General features: G+C 41.5%; 22 non-coding genes across 22 annotated transcripts; all 22 read right to left on the reverse strand.

The window, feature by feature from the left end:
- Nucleotides 1-1,606: 1,606 nt before the first annotated feature.
- Nucleotides 1,607-1,680, reverse strand: TRNAR-CCU (transfer RNA arginine (anticodon CCU)). The gene has a single exon. It is a non-coding gene; the product is annotated as a tRNA-Arg (tRNA).
- A 1,076-nt stretch (nt 1,681-2,756) lies between these two features.
- TRNAI-UAU (transfer RNA isoleucine (anticodon UAU)) lies at nt 2,757-2,849 on the reverse strand. The gene is given in 2 exon segments: nt 2,757-2,792; nt 2,812-2,849. It is a non-coding gene; the product is annotated as a tRNA-Ile (tRNA).
- Nucleotides 2,850-3,931: 1,082 nt separating this feature from the next.
- On the reverse strand, nt 3,932-4,004 carry TRNAR-CCU (transfer RNA arginine (anticodon CCU)). Its single transcript has one exon. It is a non-coding gene; the product is annotated as a tRNA-Arg (tRNA).
- A 417-nt stretch (nt 4,005-4,421) lies between these two features.
- TRNAI-UAU (transfer RNA isoleucine (anticodon UAU)) lies at nt 4,422-4,514 on the reverse strand. Its single transcript is given in 2 exon segments — nt 4,422-4,457; nt 4,477-4,514. It is a non-coding gene; the product is annotated as a tRNA-Ile (tRNA).
- Nucleotides 4,515-5,080: 566 nt separating this feature from the next.
- Nucleotides 5,081-5,173, reverse strand: TRNAI-UAU (transfer RNA isoleucine (anticodon UAU)). Its single transcript is given in 2 exon segments — nt 5,081-5,116; nt 5,136-5,173. It is a non-coding gene; the product is annotated as a tRNA-Ile (tRNA).
- Nucleotides 5,174-6,255: 1,082 nt separating this feature from the next.
- TRNAR-CCU (transfer RNA arginine (anticodon CCU)) lies at nt 6,256-6,328 on the reverse strand. Its single transcript has one exon. It is a non-coding gene; the product is annotated as a tRNA-Arg (tRNA).
- A 417-nt stretch (nt 6,329-6,745) lies between these two features.
- TRNAI-UAU (transfer RNA isoleucine (anticodon UAU)) lies at nt 6,746-6,838 on the reverse strand. The gene is given in 2 exon segments: nt 6,746-6,781; nt 6,801-6,838. It is a non-coding gene; the product is annotated as a tRNA-Ile (tRNA).
- A 566-nt stretch (nt 6,839-7,404) lies between these two features.
- TRNAI-UAU (transfer RNA isoleucine (anticodon UAU)) lies at nt 7,405-7,497 on the reverse strand. Its single transcript is given in 2 exon segments — nt 7,405-7,440; nt 7,460-7,497. It is a non-coding gene; the product is annotated as a tRNA-Ile (tRNA).
- Nucleotides 7,498-8,579: 1,082 nt separating this feature from the next.
- TRNAR-CCU (transfer RNA arginine (anticodon CCU)) lies at nt 8,580-8,652 on the reverse strand. The gene has a single exon. It is a non-coding gene; the product is annotated as a tRNA-Arg (tRNA).
- Nucleotides 8,653-9,069: 417 nt separating this feature from the next.
- On the reverse strand, nt 9,070-9,162 carry TRNAI-UAU (transfer RNA isoleucine (anticodon UAU)). Its single transcript is given in 2 exon segments — nt 9,070-9,105; nt 9,125-9,162. It is a non-coding gene; the product is annotated as a tRNA-Ile (tRNA).
- A 566-nt stretch (nt 9,163-9,728) lies between these two features.
- Nucleotides 9,729-9,821, reverse strand: TRNAI-UAU (transfer RNA isoleucine (anticodon UAU)). The gene is given in 2 exon segments: nt 9,729-9,764; nt 9,784-9,821. It is a non-coding gene; the product is annotated as a tRNA-Ile (tRNA).
- Nucleotides 9,822-10,903: 1,082 nt separating this feature from the next.
- Nucleotides 10,904-10,976, reverse strand: TRNAR-CCU (transfer RNA arginine (anticodon CCU)). The gene has a single exon. It is a non-coding gene; the product is annotated as a tRNA-Arg (tRNA).
- Nucleotides 10,977-11,392: 416 nt separating this feature from the next.
- Nucleotides 11,393-11,485, reverse strand: TRNAI-UAU (transfer RNA isoleucine (anticodon UAU)). Its single transcript is given in 2 exon segments — nt 11,393-11,428; nt 11,448-11,485. It is a non-coding gene; the product is annotated as a tRNA-Ile (tRNA).
- Nucleotides 11,486-13,062: 1,577 nt separating this feature from the next.
- TRNAI-UAU (transfer RNA isoleucine (anticodon UAU)) lies at nt 13,063-13,155 on the reverse strand. Its single transcript is given in 2 exon segments — nt 13,063-13,098; nt 13,118-13,155. It is a non-coding gene; the product is annotated as a tRNA-Ile (tRNA).
- Nucleotides 13,156-14,237: 1,082 nt separating this feature from the next.
- On the reverse strand, nt 14,238-14,310 carry TRNAR-CCU (transfer RNA arginine (anticodon CCU)). Its single transcript has one exon. It is a non-coding gene; the product is annotated as a tRNA-Arg (tRNA).
- A 421-nt stretch (nt 14,311-14,731) lies between these two features.
- TRNAI-UAU (transfer RNA isoleucine (anticodon UAU)) lies at nt 14,732-14,824 on the reverse strand. Its single transcript is given in 2 exon segments — nt 14,732-14,767; nt 14,787-14,824. It is a non-coding gene; the product is annotated as a tRNA-Ile (tRNA).
- A 566-nt stretch (nt 14,825-15,390) lies between these two features.
- Nucleotides 15,391-15,483, reverse strand: TRNAI-UAU (transfer RNA isoleucine (anticodon UAU)). The gene is given in 2 exon segments: nt 15,391-15,426; nt 15,446-15,483. It is a non-coding gene; the product is annotated as a tRNA-Ile (tRNA).
- Nucleotides 15,484-16,565: 1,082 nt separating this feature from the next.
- On the reverse strand, nt 16,566-16,638 carry TRNAR-CCU (transfer RNA arginine (anticodon CCU)). The gene has a single exon. It is a non-coding gene; the product is annotated as a tRNA-Arg (tRNA).
- A 416-nt stretch (nt 16,639-17,054) lies between these two features.
- TRNAI-UAU (transfer RNA isoleucine (anticodon UAU)) lies at nt 17,055-17,147 on the reverse strand. Its single transcript is given in 2 exon segments — nt 17,055-17,090; nt 17,110-17,147. It is a non-coding gene; the product is annotated as a tRNA-Ile (tRNA).
- Nucleotides 17,148-18,229: 1,082 nt separating this feature from the next.
- Nucleotides 18,230-18,302, reverse strand: TRNAR-CCU (transfer RNA arginine (anticodon CCU)). The gene has a single exon. It is a non-coding gene; the product is annotated as a tRNA-Arg (tRNA).
- A 417-nt stretch (nt 18,303-18,719) lies between these two features.
- TRNAI-UAU (transfer RNA isoleucine (anticodon UAU)) lies at nt 18,720-18,812 on the reverse strand. Its single transcript is given in 2 exon segments — nt 18,720-18,755; nt 18,775-18,812. It is a non-coding gene; the product is annotated as a tRNA-Ile (tRNA).
- Nucleotides 18,813-19,377: 565 nt separating this feature from the next.
- TRNAL-UAA (transfer RNA leucine (anticodon UAA)) lies at nt 19,378-19,470 on the reverse strand. The gene is given in 2 exon segments: nt 19,378-19,413; nt 19,433-19,470. It is a non-coding gene; the product is annotated as a tRNA-Leu (tRNA).
- Nucleotides 19,471-20,534: the final 1,064 nt, after the last annotated feature.

The following is a 20,534-nucleotide window of genomic DNA, read 5'->3' on the forward strand; positions in this document are numbered from 1 at the left end:
ATATAAGTACTCCTAGAAAAAAAAAAACACCGCCAAATCCACTTGACTGGAGCTCCGTTCTCCGTTCTCTTACTTTACAAGGTAAGGGTGGCAAAATCTTTGTTTTTATTTTCCCTTGTAAACTTGCTACAGAATTGCAAGCGGTTTGAGCTACAAAGTCAGAAGAATGAGTTTTCTGAAAGAGAAAAGCCATGTCGCAGCTCTCCACACCTCTTTTCATCAAGTAGAAGGCGCACATTTTCTTTATCTGTTCTGGTCCACAATTTAAAGAATGTGGTCAGTGTAACAGAAAGACAGCTCATTCAAGCACCCTTGAGGAAAGAACCTTGAGTTTCTTTGGGCGCTTATTGCCCTGTTGTAAAGTTCTCAGGCCATAGGGTGCAAGTGCAGATTACATTTTCCATGAGTAAAGGCAAAAAGCAAGAAACTGCATGCTCCAGGTGAGGCTCAAACTCACAACCTCGGCATTGCTCAACAGATACTGCCATATAAGTACCGCGCGCTGACCGATTGTGCCACTGGAGCACAGAAGCCATCACGGAAATCCATCACCCATGTCTCCTTGGTTTCAAATAGGCCTTCAAGTGATCCGAAACCTAAAATCGTGCTTATCCCAGACAAAAGAGAATATTTTTTCTCTCATAGCAAGAAATGGTAGCATATAAGTACTCCTAGAAAAAAAAAACACCGCCAAATCCACTTGACTGGAGCTCAAGGACAGTATTTAAAAAATAAAAGTAGAACTTTTTTGAAAGAAAAAATGATATTGCAACTGCTATCGTGACGTGTTAGGGATATATTCATGCATGTTTGAAAAGTTACTAAATATCCACTGTAAAGCAAGAAGTGGCAGGTAATACCAAGTACCTTTGGATCAAGGTCCGTTTGTGGGTAAACCCAGATAAAACACAAGAGTTGTTAATACATTTGAAATGCCACTATCCAGTAACTGTGTTGAGCATTTTGATGCTCTATTTTTCAGAAAATCTGCCGATCCACGTCAGATTCTATTTCTGACTGCTTGCGGCAAGAAGACTTCTGAATGTGTCCCAAAGCAGTGGCTATCAGTGTGAATCTCAACAAATGCAACAACACCATGTCATATGAAGCAAAGGAAGCACACCTCTAAGGAGCGATTCTGATTGCTATTCGTATACATGTTGATACATCAGGAAAAACATTTCTGAAACTGGCACAAAAAGGACATAAAATGCCCTCCTGCAAATTAAGCTTACCAACGATACTTGTCAGGGTGGCTTTTTTGCTTGAAGATTTTAGGCCACCGGATTTGCATGCCACAATGGGATGTCTGGAGAATGTCGGAGAAAATGCAAAGCTCTTTCCTAATGACAGCAGCGTTTCCTTTGTGGGGAGTTGAACATATTGTTTGGCAGAAACATTGCAGGAGATTTGGTTTTGGACAAGAGGACTTGTAGCCATCTTGCAGAAGTTTCCATTCAGTTGATAGCATGCTGCTGAACTAATCTGAGTCCTACTAGGAGAAGGCAGACATATTAATTAAGGCAACAGGAAAGGGAAGTCCTAAAGGTTTTATTCTAAAGCCTTGCTTTCGATGTGACTTGAAAGAGTCAAGCTAGATCTCAAACACCCCAGATGGGACTCGAACCCACAATCCCTGGCTTAGGAGGCCAGTGCCTTATCCATTAGGCCACTGGGGGTTTCGCTAGATGACAGCAAAGACTTTTTTTTTTCTTTCAGAAGTCATCCGTTCTCTTACTTTACAAGGTAAGGGTGGCAAAATCTTTGTTTTATTTTCCCTTGTAAACTTGCTACAGAATTGCAAGCGGTTTGAGCTACAAAGTCAGAAGAATGAGTTTTCTGAAAGAGAAAAGCCATGTCGCAGCTCTCCACACCTCTTTTCATCAAGTAGAAGGCGCACATTTTCTTTATCTGTTCTGGTCCACAATTTAAAGAATGTGGTCAGTGTAACAGAAAGACAGCTCATTCAAGCACCCTTGAGGAAAGAACCTTGAGTTTCTTTGGGCGCTTATTGCCCTGTTGTAAAGTTCTCAGGCCATAGGGTGCAAGTGCAGATTACATTTTCCATGAATAAAGGCAAAAAGCAAGAAACTGCATGCTCCAGGTGAGGCTCGAACTCACAACCTCGGCATTGCTCAACAGATACTGCCATAATAAGTACCGCGCGCTGACCGATTGCGCCACTGGAGCACAGAAGCCATCATGGAAATCCATCACCCATGTCTCCTTGGTTTCAAATAGGCCTTCAAGTGATCCGAAACCTAAAATCGTGCTTATCCCAGACAAAAGAGAATATTTTTTCTCTCATAGCAAGAAATGGTAGCATATAAGTACTCCTAGAAAAAAAAAAACACCGCCAAATCCACTTGACTGGAGCTCCGTTCTCCGTTCTCTTACTTTACAAGGTAAGGGTGGCAAAATCTTTGTTTTTATTTTCCCTTGTAAACTTGCTACAGAATTGCAAGCGGTTTGAGCTACAAAGTCAGAAGAATGAGTTTTCTGAAAGAGAAAAGCCATGTCGCAGCTCTCCACACCTCTTTTCATCAAGTAGAAGGCGCACATTTTCTTTATCTGTTCTGGTCCACAATTTAAAGAATGTGGTCAGTGTAACAGAAAGACAGCTCATTCAAGCACCCTTGAGGAAAGAACCTTGAGTTTCTTTGGGCGCTTATTGCCCTGTTGTAAAGTTCTCAGGCCATAGGGTGCAAGTGCAGATTACATTTTCCATGAATAAAGGCAAAAAGCAAGAAACTGCATGCTCCAGGTGAGGCTCGAACTCACAACCTCGGCATTGCTCAACAGATACTGCCATATAAGTACCGCGCGCTGACCGATTGCGCCACTGGAGCACAGAAGCCATCACGGAAATCCATCACCCATGTCTCCTTGGTTTCAAATAGGCCTTCAAGTGATCCGAAACCTAAAATCGTGCTTATCACAGACAAAAGAGAATATTTTTTCTCTCATAGCAAGAAATGGTAGCATATAAGTACTCCTAGAAAAAAAAAAACACCGCCAAATCCACTTGACTGGAGCTCAAGGACAGTATTTTAAAAATAAAAGTAGAACTTTTTTGAAAGAAAAAATGATATTGCAACTGCTATCGTGACGTGTTAGGGATATATTCATGCATGTTTGAAAAGTTACTAAATATCCACTGTAAAGCAAGAAGTGGCAGGTAATACCAAGTACCTTTGGATCAAGGTCCGTTTGTGGGTAAACCCAGATAAAACACAAGAGTTGTTAATACATTTGAAATGCCACTATCCAGCAACTGTGTTGAGCATTTTGATGCTCTATTTTTCAGAAAATCTGCCGATCCACGTCAGATTCTATTTCTGACTGCTTGCGGCAAGAAGACTTCTGAATGTGTCCCAAAGCAGTGGCTATCAGTGTGAATCTCAACAAATGCAACAACACCATGTCATATGAAGCAAAGGAAGCACACCTCTAAGGAGCGATTCTGATTGCTATTCGTATACATGTTGATACATCAGGAAAAACATTTCTGAAACTGGCACAAAAAGGACATAAAATGCCTTCCTGCAAATTAAGCTTACCAACGATACTTGTCAGGGTGGCTTTTTTGCTTGAAGATTTTAGGCCACCAGATTTGCATGCCACAATGGGATGTCTGGAGAATGTCGGAGAAAATGCAAAGCTCTTTCCTAATAAATGCAGCGTTTCCTTTGTGGGGAGTTGAACATATTGTTTGGCAGAAACATTGCAGGAGATTTGGTTTTGGACAAGAGGACTTGTAGCCATCTTGCAGAAGTTTCCATTCAGTTGATAGCATGCTGCTGAACTAATCTGAGTTCTACTAGGAGAAGGCACACATATTAATTAAGACAACAGGAAAGGGAAGTCCTAAAGGTTTTATTCTAAAGCCTTGCTTTAGATGTGACTTGAAAGAGTCAAGCAAGATCTCAAACACCCCAGATGGGACTCGAACCCACAATCCCTGGCTTAGGAGGCCAGTGCCTTATCCATTAGGCCACTGGGGCTTTCAATAGATGACAGCAAAGACTTTTTTTTTCTTTCAGAAGGCATCCGTTCTCTTACTTTACAAGGTAAGGGTGGCAAAATCTTTGTTTTTATTTTCCCTTGTAAACTTGCTACAGAATTGCAAGCGGTTTGAGCTACAAAGTCAGAAGAATGAGTTTTCTGAAAGAGAAAAGCCATGTCGCAGCTCTCCACACCTCTTTTCATCAAGTAGAAGGCGCACATTTTCTTTATCTGTTCTGGTCCACAATTTAAAGAATGTGGTCAGTGTAACAGAAAGACAGCTCATTCAAGCACCCTTGAGGAAAGAACCTTGAGTTTCTTTGGGCGCTTATTGCCCTGTTGTAAAGTTCTCAGGCCATAGGGTGCAAGTGCAGATTACATTTTCCATGAATAAAGGCAAAAAGCAAGAAACTGCATGCTCCAGGTGAGGCTCGAACTCACAACCTCGGCATTGCTCAACAGATACTGCCATATAAGTACCGCGCGCTGACCGATTGCGCCACTGGAGCACAGAAGCCATCACGGAAATCCATCACCCATGTCTCCTTGGTTTCAAATAGGCCTTCAAGTGATCCGAAACCTAAAATCGTGCTTATCCCAGACAAAAGAGAATATTTTTTCTCTCATAGCAAGAAATGGTAGCATATAAGTACTCCTAGAAAAAAAAAAACACCGCCAAATCCACTTGACTGGAGCTCCGTTCTCCGTTCTCTTACTTTACAAGGTAAGGGTGGCAAAATCTTTGTTTTTATTTTCCCTTGTAAACTTGCTACAGAATTGCAAGCGGTTTGAGCTACAAAGTCAGAAGAATGAGTTTTCTGAAAGAGAAAAGCCATGTCGCAGCTCTCCACACCTCTTTTCATCAAGTAGAAGGCGCACATTTTCTTTATCTGTTCTGGTCCACAATTTAAAGAATGTGGTCAGTGTAACAGAAAGACAGCTCATTCAAGCACCCTTGAGGAAAGAACCTTGAGTTTCTTTGGGCGCTTATTGCCCTGTTGTAAAGTTCTCAGGCCATAGGGTGCAAGTGCAGATTACATTTTCCTTGAGTAAAGGCAAAAAGCAAGAAACTGCATGCTCCAGGTGAGGTTCGAACTCACAACCTCAGCATTGCTCAACAGATACTGCCATATAAGTACCGCGCGCTGACCGATTGCGCCACTGGAGCACAGAAGCCATCACAGAAATCCATCACCCATGTCTCCTTGGTTTCAAATAGGCCTTCAAGTGATCCGAAACCTAAAATCGTGCTTATCACAGACAAAAGAGAATATTTTTTCTCTCATAGCAAGAAATGGTAGCATATAAGTACTCCTAGAAAAAAAAAAACACCGCCAAATCCACTTGACTGGAGCTCAAGGACAGTATTTTAAAAATAAAAGTAGAACTTTTTTGAAAGAAAAAATGATATTGCAACTGCTATCGTGACGTGTTAGGGATATATTCATGCATGTTTGAAAAGTTACTAAATATCCACTGTAAAGCAAGAAGTGGCAGGTAATACCAAGTACCTTTGGATCAAGGTCCGTTTGTGGGTAAACCCAGATAAAACACAAGAGTTGTTAATACATTTGAAATGCCACTATCCAGCAACTGTGTTGAGCATTTTGATGCTCTATTTTTCAGAAAATCTGCCGATCCACGTCAGATTCTATTTCTGACTGCTTGCGGCAAGAAGACTTCTGAATGTGTCCCAAAGCAGTGGCTATCAGTGTGAATCTTAACAAATGCAACAACACCATGTCATATGAAGCAAAGGAAGCACACCTCTAAGGAGCGATTCTGATTGCTATTCGTATACATGTTGATACATCAGGAAAAACATTTCTGAAACTGGCACAAAAAGGACATAAAATGCCTTCCTGCAAATTAAGCTTACCAACGATACTTGTCAGGGTGGCTTTTTTGCTTGAAGATTTTAGGCCACCAGATTTGCATGCCACAATGGGATGTCTGGAGAATGTCGGAGAAAATGCAAAGCTCTTTCCTAATAAATGCAGCGTTTCCTTTGTGGGGAGTTGAACATATTGTTTGGCAGAAACATTGCAGGAGATTTGGTTTTGGACAAGAGGACTTGTAGCCATCTTGCAGAAGTTTCCATTCAGTTGATAGCATGCTGCTGAACTAATCTGAGTTCTACTAGGAGAAGGCACACATATTAATTAAGACAACAGGAAAGGGAAGTCCTAAAGGTTTTATTCTAAAGCCTTGCTTTAGATGTGACTTGAAAGAGTCAAGCAAGATCTCAAACACCCCAGATGGGACTCGAACCCACAATCCCTGGCTTAGGAGGCCAGTGCCTTATCCATTAGGCCACTGGGGCTTTCAATAGATGACAGCAAAGACTTTTTTTTTCTTTCAGAAGGCATCCGTTCTCTTACTTTACAAGGTAAGGGTGGCAAAATCTTTGTTTTTATTTTCCCTTGTAAACTTGCTACAGAATTGCAAGCGGTTTGAGCTACAAAGTCAGAAGAATGAGTTTTCTGAAAGAGAAAAGCCATGTCGCAGCTCTCCACACCTCTTTTCATCAAGTAGAAGGCGCACATTTTCTTTATCTGTTCTGGTCCACAATTTAAAGAATGTGGTCAGTGTAACAGAAAGACAGCTCATTCAAGCACCCTTGAGGAAAGAACCTTGAGTTTCTTTGGGCGCTTATTGCCCTGTTGTAAAGTTCTCAGGCCATAGGGTGCAAGTGCAGATTACATTTTCCATGAATAAAGGCAAAAAGCAAGAAACTGCATGCTCCAGGTGAGGCTCGAACTCACAACCTCGGCATTGCTCAACAGATACTGCCATATAAGTACCGCGCGCTGACCGATTGCGCCACTGGAGCACAGAAGCCATCACGGAAATCCATCACCCATGTCTCCTTGGTTTCAAATAGGCCTTCAAGTGATCCGAAACCTAAAATCGTGCTTATCCCAGACAAAAGAGAATATTTTTTCTCTCATAGCAAGAAATGGTAGCATATAAGTACTCCTAGAAAAAAAAAAACACCGCCAAATCCACTTGACTGGAGCTCCGTTCTCCGTTCTCTTACTTTACAAGGTAAGGGTGGCAAAATCTTTGTTTTTATTTTCCCTTGTAAACTTGCTACAGAATTGCAAGCGGTTTGAGCTACAAAGTCAGAAGAATGAGTTTTCTGAAAGAGAAAAGCCATGTCGCAGCTCTCCACACCTCTTTTCATCAAGTAGAAGGCGCACATTTTCTTTATCTGTTCTGGTCCACAATTTAAAGAAGGTGGTCAGTGTAACAGAAAGACAGCTCATTCAAGCACCCTTGAGGAAAGAACCTTGAGTTTCTTTGGGCGCTTATTGCCCTGTTGTAAAGTTCTCAGGCCATAGGGTGCAAGTGCAGATTACATTTTCCTTGAGTAAAGGCAAAAAGCAAGAAACTGCATGCTCCAGGTGAGGTTCGAACTCACAACCTCGGCATTGCTCAACAGATACTGCCATATAAGTACCGCGCGCTGACCGATTGCGCCACTGGAGCACAGAAGCCATCACAGAAATCCATCACCCATGTCTCCTTGGTTTCAAATAGGCCTTCAAGTGATCCGAAACCTAAAATCGTGCTTATCACAGACAAAAGAGAATATTTTTTCTCTCATAGCAAGAAATGGTAGCATATAAGTACTCCTAGAAAAAAAAAAACACCGCCAAATCCACTTGACTGGAGCTCAAGGACAGTATTTTAAAAATAAAAGTAGAACTTTTTTGAAAGAAAAAATGATATTGCAACTGCTATCGTGACGTGTTAGGGATATATTCATGCATGTTTGAAAAGTTACTAAATATCCACTGTAAAGCAAGAAGTGGCAGGTAATACCAAGTACCTTTGGATCAAGGTCCGTTTGTGGGTAAACCCAGATAAAACACAAGAGTTGTTAATACATTTGAAATGCCACTATCCAGCAACTGTGTTGAGCATTTTGATGCTCTATTTTTCAGAAAATCTGCCGATCCACGTCAGATTCTATTTCTGACTGCTTGCGGCAAGAAGACTTCTGAATGTGTCCCAAAGCAGTGGCTATCAGTGTGAATCTCAACAAATGCAACAACACCATGTCATATGAAGCAAAGGAAGCACACCTCTAAGGAGCGATTCTGATTGCTATTCGTATACATGTTGATACATCAGGAAAAACATTTCTGAAACTGGCACAAAAAGGACATAAAATGCCTTCCTGCAAATTAAGCTTACCAACGATACTTGTCAGGGTGGCTTTTTTGCTTGAAGATTTTAGGCCACCAGATTTGCATGCCACAATGGGATGTCTGGAGAATGTCGGAGAAAATGCAAAGCTCTTTCCTAATAAATGCAGCGTTTCCTTTGTGGGGAGTTGAACATATTGTTTGGCAGAAACATTGCAGGAGATTTGGTTTTGGACAAGAGGACTTGTAGCCATCTTGCAGAAGTTTCCATTCAGTTGATAGCATGCTGCTGAACTAATCTGAGTTCTACTAGGAGAAGGCACACATATTAATTAAGACAACAGGAAAGGGAAGTCCTAAAGGTTTTATTCTAAAGCCTTGCTTTAGATGTGACTTGAAAGAGTCAAGCAAGATCTCAAACACCCCAGATGGGACTCGAACCCACAATCCCTGGCTTAGGAGGCCAGTGCCTTATCCATTAGGCCACTGGGGCTTTCAATAGATGACAGCAAAGACTTTTTTTTTCTTTCAGAAGGCATCCGTTCTCTTACTTTACAAGGTAAGGGTGGCAAAATCTTTGTTTTTATTTTCCCTTGTAAACTTGCTACAGAATTGCAAGCGGTTTGAGCTACAAAGTCAGAAGAATGAGTTTTCTGAAAGAGAAAAGCCATGTCGCAGCTCTCCACACCTCTTTTCATCAAGTAGAAGGCGCACATTTTCTTTATCTGTTCTGGTCCACAATTTAAAGAATGTGGTCAGTGTAACAGAAAGACAGCTCATTCAAGCACCCTTGAGGAAAGAACCTTGAGTTTCTTTGGGCGCTTATTGCCCTGTTGTAAAGTTCTCAGGCCATAGGGTGCAAGTGCAGATTACATTTTCCATGAATAAAGGCAAAAAGCAAGAAACTGCATGCTCCAGGTGAGGCTCGAACTCACAACCTCGGCATTGCTCAACAGATACTGCCATATAAGTACCGCGCGCTGACCGATTGCGCCACTGGAGCACAGAAGCCATCACGGAAATCCATCACCCATGTCTCCTTGGTTTCAAATAGGCCTTCAAGTGATCCGAAACCTAAAATCGTGCTTATCCCAGACAAAAGAGAATATTTTTTCTCTCATAGCAAGAAATGGTAGCATATAAGTACTCCTAGAAAAAAAAAAACACCGCCAAATCCACTTGACTGGAGCTCCGTTCTCCGTTCTCTTACTTTACAAGGTAAGGGTGGCAAAATCTTTGTTTTTATTTTCCCTTGTAAACTTGCTACAGAATTGCAAGCGGTTTGAGCTACAAAGTCAGAAGAATGAGTTTTCTGAAAGAGAAAAGCCATGTCGCAGCTCTCCACACCTCTTTTCATCAAGTAGAAGGCGCACATTTTCTTTATCTGTTCTGGTCCACAATTTAAAGAATGTGGTCAGTGTAACAGAAAGACAGCTCATTCAAGCACCCTTGAGGAAAGAACCTTGAGTTTCTTTGGGCGCTTATTGCCCTGTTGTAAAGTTCTCAGGCCATAGGGTGCAAGTGCAGATTACATTTTCCATGAATAAAGGCAAAAAGCAAGAAACTGCATGCTCCAGGTGAGGCTCGAACTCACAACCTCGGCATTGCTCAACAGATACTGCCATATAAGTACCGCGCGCTGACCGATTGCGCCACTGGAGCACAGAAGCCATCACGGAAATCCATCACCCATGTCTCCTTGGTTTCAAATAGGCCTTCAAGTGATCCGAAACCTAAAATCGTGCTTATCCCAGACAAAAGAGAATATTTTTTCTCTCATAGCAAGAAATGGTAGCATATAAGTACTCCTAGAAAAAAAAAAACACCGCCAAATCCACTTGACTGGAGCTCAAGGACAGTATTTTAAAAATAAAAGTAGAACTTTTTTGAAAGAAAAAATGATATTGCAACTGCTATCGTGACGTGTTAGGGATATATTCATGCATGTTTGAAAAGTTACTAAATATCCACTGTAAAGCAAGAAGTGGCAGGTAATACCAAGTACCTTTGGATCAAGGTCCGTTTGTGGGTAAACCCAGATAAAACACAAGAGTTGTTAATACATTTGAAATGCCACTATCCAGCAACTGTGTTGAGCATTTTGATGCTCTATTTTTCAGAAAATCTGCCGATCCACGTCAGATTCTATTTCTGACTGCTTGCGGCAAGAAGACTTCTGAATGTGTCCCAAAGCAGTGGCTATCAGTGTGAATCTCAACAAATGCAACAACACCATGTCATATGAAGCAAAGGAAGCACACCTCTAAGGAGCGATTCTGATTGCTATTCGTATACATGTTGATACATCAGGAAAAACATTTCTGAAACTGGCACAAAAAGGACATAAAATGCCTTCCTGCAAATTAAGCTTACCAACGATACTTGTCAGGGTGGCTTTTTTGCTTGAAGATTTTAGGCCACCGGATTTGCATGCCACAATGGGATGTCTGGAGAATGTCGGAGAAAATGCAAAGCTCCTTCCTAATGAAAGCAGCGTTTCCTTTGTGGGGAGTTGAACATATTGTTTGGCAGAAACATTGCAGGAGATTTGGTTTTGGACAAGAGGACTTGTAGCCATCTTGCAGAAGTTTCCATTCAGATGATAGCATGCTGCTGAACTAATCTGAGTTCTACTAGGAGAAGGCAGACATATTAATTAAGGCAACAGGAAAGGGAAGTCCTAAAGGTTTTATTCTAAAGCCTTGCTTTCGATGTGACTTGAAAGAGTCAAGCTAGATCTCAAACACCCCAGATGGGACTCGAACCCACAATCCCTGGCTTAGGAGGCCAGTGCCTTATCCATTAGGCCACTGGGGCTTTCGCTAGATGACAGCAAAGACTTTTTTTTCTTTCAGAAGTTATCCGTTCTCTTACTTTACAAGGTAAGGGTGGCAAAATCTTTGTTTTTATTTTCCCTTGTAAACTTGCTACAGAATTGCAAGCGGTTTGAGCTACAAAGTCAGAAGAATGAGTTTTCTGAAAGAGAAAAGCCATGTCGCAGCTCTCCACACCTCTTTTCATCAAGTAGAAGGCGCACATTTTCTTTATCTGTTCTGGTCCACAATTTAAAGAATGTGGTCAGTGTAACAGAAAGACAGCTCATTCAAGCACCCTTGAGGAAAGAACCTTGAGTTTCTTTGGGCGCTTATTGCCCTGTTGTAAAGTTCTCAGGCCATAGGGTGCAAGTGCAGATTACATTTTCCATGAATAAAGGCAAAAAGCAAGAAACTGCATGCTCCAGGTGAGGCTCGAACTCACAACCTCGGCATTGCTCAACAGATACTGCCATATAAGTACCGCGCGCTGACCGATTGCGCCACTGGAGCACAGAAGCCATCACGGAAATCCATCACCCATGTCTCCTTGGTTTCAAATAGGCCTTCAAGTGATCCGAAACCTAAAATCGTGCTTATCCCAGACAAAAGAGAATATTTTTTCTCTCATAGCAAGAAATGGTAGCATATAAGTACTCCTAGAAAAAAAAAAAACACCGCCAAATCCACTTGACTGGAGCTCAAGGACAGTATTTTAAAAATAAAAGTAGAACTTTTTTGAAAGAAAAAATGATATTGCAACTGCTATCGTGACGTGTTAGGGATATATTCATGCATGTTTGAAAAGTTACTAAATATCCACTGTAAAGCAAGAAGTGGCAGGTAATACCAAGTACCTTTGGATCAAGGTCCGTTTGTGGGTAAACCCAGATAAAACACAAGAGTTGTTAATACATTTGAAATGCCACTATCCAGCAACTGTGTTGAGCATTTTGATGCTCTATTTTTCAGAAAATCTGCCGATCCACGTCAGATTCTATTTCTGACTGCTTGCGGCAAGAAGACTTCTGAATGTGTCCCAAAGCAGTGGCTATCAGTGTGAATCTCAACAAATGCAACAACAACATGTCATATGAAGCAAAGGAAGCACACCTCTAAGGAGCGATTCTGATTGCTATTCGTATACATGTTGATACATCAGGAAAAACATTTCTGAAACTGGCACAAAAAGGACATAAAATGCCTTCCTGCAAATTAAGCTTACCAACGATACTTGTCAGGGTGGCTTTTTTGCTTGAAGATTTTAGGCCACCGGATTTGCATGCCACAATGGGATGTCTGGAGAATGTCGGAGAAAATGCAAAGCTCTTTCCTAATGAAAGCAGCGTTTCCTTTGTGGGGAGTTGAACATATTGTTTGGCAGAAACATTGCAGGAGATTTGGTTTTGGACAAGAGGACTTGTAGCCATCTTGCAGAAGTTTCCATTCAGTTGATAGCATGCTGCTGAACTAATCTGAGTTCTACTAGGAGAAGGCAGACATATTAATTAAGGCAACAGGAAAGGGAAGTCCTAAAGGTTTTATTCTAAAGCCTTGCTTTCGATGTGACTTGAAAGAGTCAAGCTAGATCTCAAACACCCCAGATGGGACTCAAACCCACAATCCCTGGCTTAGGTGGCCAGTGCCTTATCCATTAGGCCACTGGGGCTTTCGCTAGATGACAGCAAAGACTTTTTTTTTTTTTCTTTCAGAAGTCATCCGTTCTCTTACTTTACAAGGTAAGGGTGCCAAAATCTTTGTTTTTATTTTCCCTTGTAAACTTGCTACAGAATTGCAAGCGGTTTGAGCTACAAAGTCAGAAGAATGAGTTTTCTGAAAGAGAAAAGCCATGTCGCAGCTCTCCACACCTCTTTTCATCAAGTAGAAGGCGCACATTTTCTTTATCTGTTCTGGTCCACAATTTAAAGAATGTGGTCAGTGTAACAGAAAGACAGCTCATTCAAGCACCCTTGAGGAAAGAACCTTGAGTTTCTTTGGGCGCTTATTGCCCTGTTGTAAAGTTCTCAGGCCATAGGGTGCAAGTGCAGATTACATTTTCCATGAGTAAAGGCAAAAAGCAAGAAACTGCATGCTCCAGGTGAGGTTCGAACTCACAACCTCGGCATTGCTCAACAGATACTGCCATATAAGTACCGCGCGCTGACCGATTGCGCCACTGGAGCACAGAAGCCATCACGGAAATCCATCACCCATGTCTCCTTGGTTTCAAATAGGCCTTCAAGTGATCCGAAACCTAAAATCGTGCTTATCCCAGACAAAAGAGAATATTTTTTCTCTCATAGCAAGAAATGGTAGCATATAAGTACTCCTAGAAAAAAAAAAACACCGCCAAATCCACTTGACTGGAGCTCAAGGACAGTATTTTAAAAATAAAAGTAGAACTTTTTTGAAAGAAAAAATGATATTGCAACTGCTATCGTGACGTGTTAGGGATATATTCATGCATGTTTGAAAAGTTACTAAATATCCACTGTAAAGCAAGAAGTGGCAGGTAATACCAAGTACCTTTGGATCAAGGTCCGTTTGTGGGTAAACCCAGATAAAACACAAGAGTTGTTAATACATTTGAAATGCCACTATCCAGTAACTGTGTTGAGCATTTTGATGCTCTATTTTTCAGAAAATCTGCCGATCCACGTCAGATTCTATTTCTGACTGCTTGCGGCAAGAAGACTTCTGAATGTGTCCCAAAGCAGTGGCTATCAGTGTGAATCTCAACAAATGCAACAACACCATGTCATATGAAGCAAAGGAAGCACACCTCTAAGGAGCGATTCTGATTGCTATTCGTATACATGTTGATACATCAGGAAAAACATTTCTGAAACTGGCACAAAAAGGACATAAAATGCCTTCCTGCAAATTAAGCTTACCAACGATACTTGTCAGGGTGGCTTTTTTGCTTGAAGATTTTAGGCCACCGGATTTGCATGCCACAATGGGATGTCTGGAGAATGTCGGAGAAAATGCAAAGCTCTTTCCTAATGAAAGCAGCGTTTCCTTTGTGGGGAGTTGAACATATTGTTTGGCAGAAACATTGCAGGAGATTTGGTTTTGGACAAGAGGACTTGTAGCCATCTTGCAGAAGTTTCCATTCAGTTGATAGCATGCTGCTGAACTAATCTGAGTTCTACTAGGAGAAGGCAGACATATTAATTAAGGCAACAGGAAAGGGAAGTCCTAAAGGTTTTATTCTAAAGCCTTGCTTTCGATGTGACTTGAAAGAGTCAAGCTAGATCTCAAACACCCCAGATGGGACTCGAACCCACAATCCCTGGCTTAGGAGGCCAGTGCCTTATCCATTAGGCCACTGGGGCTTTCGCTAGATGACAGCAAAGACTTTTTTTTTTTTTCTTTCAGAAGTCATCCGTTCTCTTACTTTACAAGGTAAGGGTGGCAAAATCTTTGTTTTTATTTTCCCTTGTAAACTTGCTACAGAATTGCAAGCGGTTTGAGCTACAAAGTCAGAAGAATGAGTTTTCTGAAAGAGAAAAGCCATGTCGCAGCTCTCCACACCTCTTTTCATCAAGTAGAAGGCGCACATTTTCTTTATCTGTTCTGGTCCACAATTTAAAGAATGTGGTCAGTGTAACAGAAAGACAGCTCATTCAAGCACCCTTGAGGAAAGAACCTTGAGTTTCTTTGGGCGCTTATTGCCCTGTTGTAAAGTTCTCAGGCCATAGGGTGCAAGTGCAGATTACATTTTCCATGAATAAAGGCAAAAAGCAAGAAACTGCATGCTCCAGGTGAGGCTCGAACTCACAACCTCGGCATTGCTCAACAGATACTGCCATATAAGTACCGCGCGCTGACCGATTGCGCCACTGGAGCACAGAAGCCATCACGGAAATCCATCACCCATGTCTCCTTGGTTTCAAATAGGCCTTCAAGTGATCCGAAACCTAAAATCGTGCTTATCCCAGACAAAAGAGAATATTTTTTCTCTCATAGCAAGAAATGGTAGCATATAAGTACTCCTAGAAAAAAAAAAACACCGCCAAATCCACTTGACTGGAGCTCCGTTCTCCGTTCTCTTACTTTACAAGGTAAGGGTGGCAAAATCTTTGTTTTTATTTTCCCTTGTAAACTTGCTACAGAATTGCAAGCGGTTTGAGCTACAAAGTCAGAAGAATGAGTTTTCTGAAAGAGAAAAGCCATGTCGCAGCTCTCCACACCTCTTTTCATCAAGTAGAAGGCGCACATTTTCTTTATCTGTTCTGGTCCACAATTTAAAGAATGTGGTCAGTGTAACAGAAAGACAGCTCATTCAAGCACCCTTGAGGAAAGAACCTTGAGTTTCTTTGGGCGCTTATTGCCCTGTTGTAAAGTTCTCAGGCCATAGGGTGCAAGTGCAGATTACATTTTCCTTGAGTAAAGGCAAAAAGCAAGAAACTGCATGCTCCAGGTGAGGTTCGAACTCACAACCTCGGCATTGCTCAACAGATACTGCCATATAAGTACCGCGCGCTGACCGATTGCGCCACTGGAGCACAGAAGCCATCACGGAAATCCATCACCCATGTCTCCTTGGTTTCAAATAGGCCTTCAAGTGATCCGAAACCTAAAATCGTGCTTATCACAGACAAAAGAGAATATTTTTTCTCTCATAGCAAGAAATGGTAGCATATAAGTACTCCTAGGAAAAAAAAAACACCGCCAAATCCACTTGACTGGAGCTCAAGGACAGTATTTTAAAAATAAAAGTAGAACTTTTTTGAAAGAAAAAATGATATTGCAACTGCTATCGTGACGTGTTAGGGATATATTCATGCATGTTTGAAAAGTTACTAAATATCCACTGTAAAGCAAGAAGTGGCAGGTAATACCAAGTACCTTTGGATCAAGGTCCGTTTGTGGGTAAACCCAGATAAAACACAAGAGTTGTTAATACATTTGAAATGCCACTATCCAGCAACTGTGTTGAGCATTTTGATGCTCTATTTTTCAGAAAATCTGCCGATCCACGTCAGATTCTATTTCTGACTGCTTGCGGCAAGAAGACTTCTGAATGTGTCCCAAAGCAGTGGCTATCAGTGTGAATCTCAACAAATGCAACAACACCATGTCATATGAAGCAAAGGAAGCACACCTCTAAGGAGCGATTCTGATTGCTATTCGTATACATGTTGATACATCAGGAAAAACATTTCTGAAACTGGCACAAAAAGGACATAAAATGCCTTCCTGCAAATTAAGCTTACCAACGATACTTGTCAGGGTGGCTTTTTTGCTTGAAGATTTTAGGCCACCGGATTTGCATGCCACAATGGGATGTCTGGAGAATGTCGGAGAAAATGCAAAGCTCCTTCCTAATGAAAGCAGCGTTTCCTTTGTGGGGAGTTGAACATATTGTTTGGCAGAAACATTGCAGGAGATTTGGTTTAGGACAAGAGGACTTGTAGCCATCTTGCAGAAGTTTCCATTCAGATGATAGCATGCTGCTGAACTAATCTGAGTTCTACTAGGAGAAGGCAGACATATTAATTAAGGCAACAGGAAAGGGAAGTCCTAAAGGTTTTATTCTAAAGCCTTGCTTTCGATGTGACTTGAAAGAGTCAAGCTAGATCTCAAACACCCCAGATGGGACTCGAACCCACAATCCCTGGCTTAGGAGGCCAGTGCCTTATCCATTAGGCCACTGGGGCTTTCGCTAGATGACAGCAAAGACTTTTTTTTCTTTCAGAAGTTATCCGTTCTCTTACTTTACAAGGTAAGGGTGGCAAAATCTTTGTTTTTATTTTCCCTTGTAAACTTGCTACAGAATTGCAAGCGGTTTGAGCTACAAAGTCAGAAGAATGAGTTTTCTGAAAGAGAAAAGCCATGTCGCAGCTCTCCACACCTCTTTTCATCAAGTAGAAGGCGCACATTTTCTTTATCTGTTCTGGTCCACAATTTAAAGAATGTGGTCAGTGTAACAGAAAGACAGCTCATTCAAGCACCCTTGAGGAAAGAACCTTGAGTTTCTTTGGGCGCTTATTGCCCTGTTGTAAAGTTCTCAGGCCATAGGGTGCAAGTGCAGATTACATTTTCCATGAATAAAGGCAAAAAGCAAGAAACTGCATGCTCCAGGTGAGGCTCGAACTCACAACCTCGGCATTGCTCAACAGATACTGCCATATAAGTACCGCGCGCTGACCGATTGCGCCACTGGAGCACAGAAGCCATCACGGAAATCCATCACCCATGTCTCCTTGGTTTCAAATAGGCCTTCAAGTGATCCGAAACCTAAAATCGTGCTTATCCCAGACAAAAGAGAATATTTTTTCTCTCATAGCAAGAAATGGTAGCATATAAGTACTCCTAGAAAAAAAAAAACACCGCCAAATCCACTTGACTGGAGCTCAAGGACAGTATTTTAAAAATAAAAGTAGAACTTTTTTGAAAGAAAAAATGATATTGCAACTGCTATCGTGACGTGTTAGGGATATATTCATGCATGTTTGAAAAGTTACTAAATATCCACTGTAAAGCAAGAAGTGGCAGGTAATACCAAGTACCTTTGGATCAAGGTCCGTTTGTGGGTAAACCCAGATAAAACACAAGAGTTGTTAATACATTTGAAATGCCACTATCCAGCAACTGTGTTGAGCATTTTGATGCTCTATTTTTCAGAAAATCTGCCGATCCACGTCAGATTCTATTTCTGACTGCTTGCGGCAAGAAGACTTCTGAATGTGTCCCAAAGCAGTGGCTATCAGTGTGAATCTCAACAAATGCAACAACAACATGTCATATGAAGCAAAGGAAGCACACCTCTAAGGAGCGATTCTGATTGCTATTCGTATACATGTTGATACATCAGGAAAAACATTTCTGAAACTGGCACAAAAAGGACATAAAATGCCTTCCTGCAAATTAAGCTTACCAACGATACTTGTCAGGGTGGCTTTTTTGCTTGAAGATTTTAGGCCACCGGATTTGCATGCCACAATGGGATGTCTGGAGAATGTCGGAGAAAATGCAAAGCTCTTTCCTAATAAAAGCAGCGTTTCCTTTGTTTGGAGTTGAACATATTGTTTGGCAGAAACATTGCAGGAGATTTGGTTTTGGACAAGAGGACTTGTAGCCATCTTGCAGAAGTTTCCATTCAGTTGATAGCATGCTGCTGAACTAATCTGAGTTCTACTAGGAGAAGGCAGACATATTAATTAAGGCAACAGGAAAGGGAAGTCCTAAAGGTTTTATTCTAAAGCCTTGCTTTCGATGTGACTTGAAAGAGTCAAGCTAGATCTCAAACACCCCAGATGGGACTCGAACCCACAATCCCTGGCTTAGGAGGCCAGTGCCTTATCCATTAGGCCACTGGGGCTTTCGCTAGATGACAGCAAAGACTTTTTTTTTCTTTCAGAAGTCATCCGTTCTCTTACTTTACAAGGTAAGGGTGGCAAAATCTTTGTTTTTATTTTCCCTTGTAAACTTGCTACAGAATTGCAAGCGGTTTGAGCTACAAAGTCAGAAGAATGAGTTTTCTGAAAGAGAAAAGCCATGTCGCAGCTCTCCACACCTCTTTTCATCAAGTAGAAGGCGCACATTTTCTTTATCTGTTCTGGTCCACAATTTAAAGAATGTGGTCAGTGTAACAGAAAGACAGCTCATTCAAGCACCCTTGAGGAAAGAACCTTGAGTTTCTTTGGGCGCTTATTGCCCTGTTGTAAAGTTCTCAGGCCATAGGGTGCAAGTGCAGATTACATTTTCCATGAATAAAGGCAAAAAGCAAGAAACTGCATGCTCCAGGTGAGGCTCGAACTCACAACCTCGGCATTGCTCAACAGATACTGCCATATAAGTACCGCGCGCTGACCGATTGCGCCACTGGAGCACAGAAGCCATCACGGAAATCCATCACCCATGTCTCCTTGGTTTCAAATAGGCCTTCAAGTGATCCGAAACCTAAAATCGTGCTTATCCCAGACAAAAGAGAATATTTTTTCTCTCATAGCAAGAAATGGTAGCATATAAGTACTCCTAGAAAAAAAAAACACCGCCAAATCCACTTGACTGGAGCTCCGTTCTCCGTTCTCTTACTTTACAAGGTAAGGGTGGCAAAATCTTTGTTTTTATTTTCCCTTGTAAACTTGCTACAGAATTGCAAGCGGTTTGAGCTACAAAGTCAGAAGAATGAGTTTTCTGAAAGAGAAAAGCCATGTCGCAGCTCTCCACACCTCTTTTCATCAAGTAGAAGGCGCACATTTTCTTTATCTGTTCTGGTCCACAATTTAAAGAATGTGGTCAGTGTAACAGAAAGACAGCTCATTCAAGCACCCTTGAGGAAAGAACCTTGAGTTTCTTTGGGCGCTTATTGCCCTGTTGTAAAGTTCTCAGGCCATAGGGTGCAAGTGCAGATTACATTTTCCATGAGTAAAGGCAAAAAGCAAGAAACTGCATGCTCCAGGTGAGGTTCGAACTCACAACCTCGGCATTGCTCAACAGATACTGCCATTTAAGTACCGCGCGCTGACCGATTGCGCCACTGGAGCACAGAAGCCATCACGGAAATCCATCACCCATGTCTCCTTGGTTTCAAATAGGCCTTCAAGTGATCCGAAACCTAAAATCGTGCTTATCACAGACAAAAGAGAATATTTTTTCTCTCATAGCAAGAAATGGTAGCATATAAGTACTCCTAGAAAAAAAAAAACACCGCCAAATCCACTTGACTGGAGCTCAAGGACAGTATTTTAAAAATAAAAGTAGAACTTTTTTGAAAGAAAAAATGATATTGCAACTGCTATCGTGACGTGTTAGGGATATATTCATGCATGTTTGAAAAGTTACTAAATATCCACTGTAAAGCAAGAAGTGGCAGGTAATACCAAGTACCTTTGGATCAAGGTCCGTTTGTGGGTAAACCCAGATAAAACACAAGAGTTGTTAATACATTTGAAATGCCACTATCCAGCAACTGTGTTGAGCATTTTGATGCTCTATTTTTCAGAAAATCTGCCGATCCACGTCAGATTCTATTTCTGACTGCTTGCGGCAAGAAGACTTCTGAATGTGTCCCAAAGCAGTGGCTATCAGTGTGAATCTCAACAAATGCAACAACACCATGTCATATGAAGCAAAGGAAGCACACCTCTAAGGAGCGATTCTGATTGCTATTCGTATACATGTTGATACATCAGGAAAAACATTTCTGAAACTGGCACAAAAAGGACATAAAATGCCTTCCTGCAAATTAAGCTTACCAACGATACTTGTCAGGGTGGCTTTTTTGCTTGAAGATTTTAGGCCACCGGATTTGCATGCCACAATGGGATGTCTGGAGAATGTCGGAGAAAATGCAAAGCTCTTTCCTAATGAAAGCAGCGTTTCCTTTGTGGGGAGTTGAACATATTGTTTGGCAGAAACATTGCAGGAGATTTGGTTTTGGACAAGAGGACTTGTAGCCATCTTGCAGAAGTTTCCATTCAGATGATAGCATGCTGCTGAACTAATCTGAGTTCTACTAGGAGAAGGCAGACATATTAATTAAGGCAACAGGAAAGGGAAGTCCTAAAGGTTTTATTCTAAAGCCTTGCTTTCGATGTGACTTGAAAGA

The sequence above is a fragment of the Lithobates pipiens genome, unplaced genomic scaffold (genome assembly GCF_037356315.1).
Source record: "Lithobates pipiens isolate NorthernLeopardFrog02 unplaced genomic scaffold, aLitPip1_a1.2 Scaffold_8, whole genome shotgun sequence".
NCBI classification, from domain to species: Eukaryota; Metazoa; Chordata; class Amphibia; order Anura; family Ranidae; genus Lithobates; species Lithobates pipiens.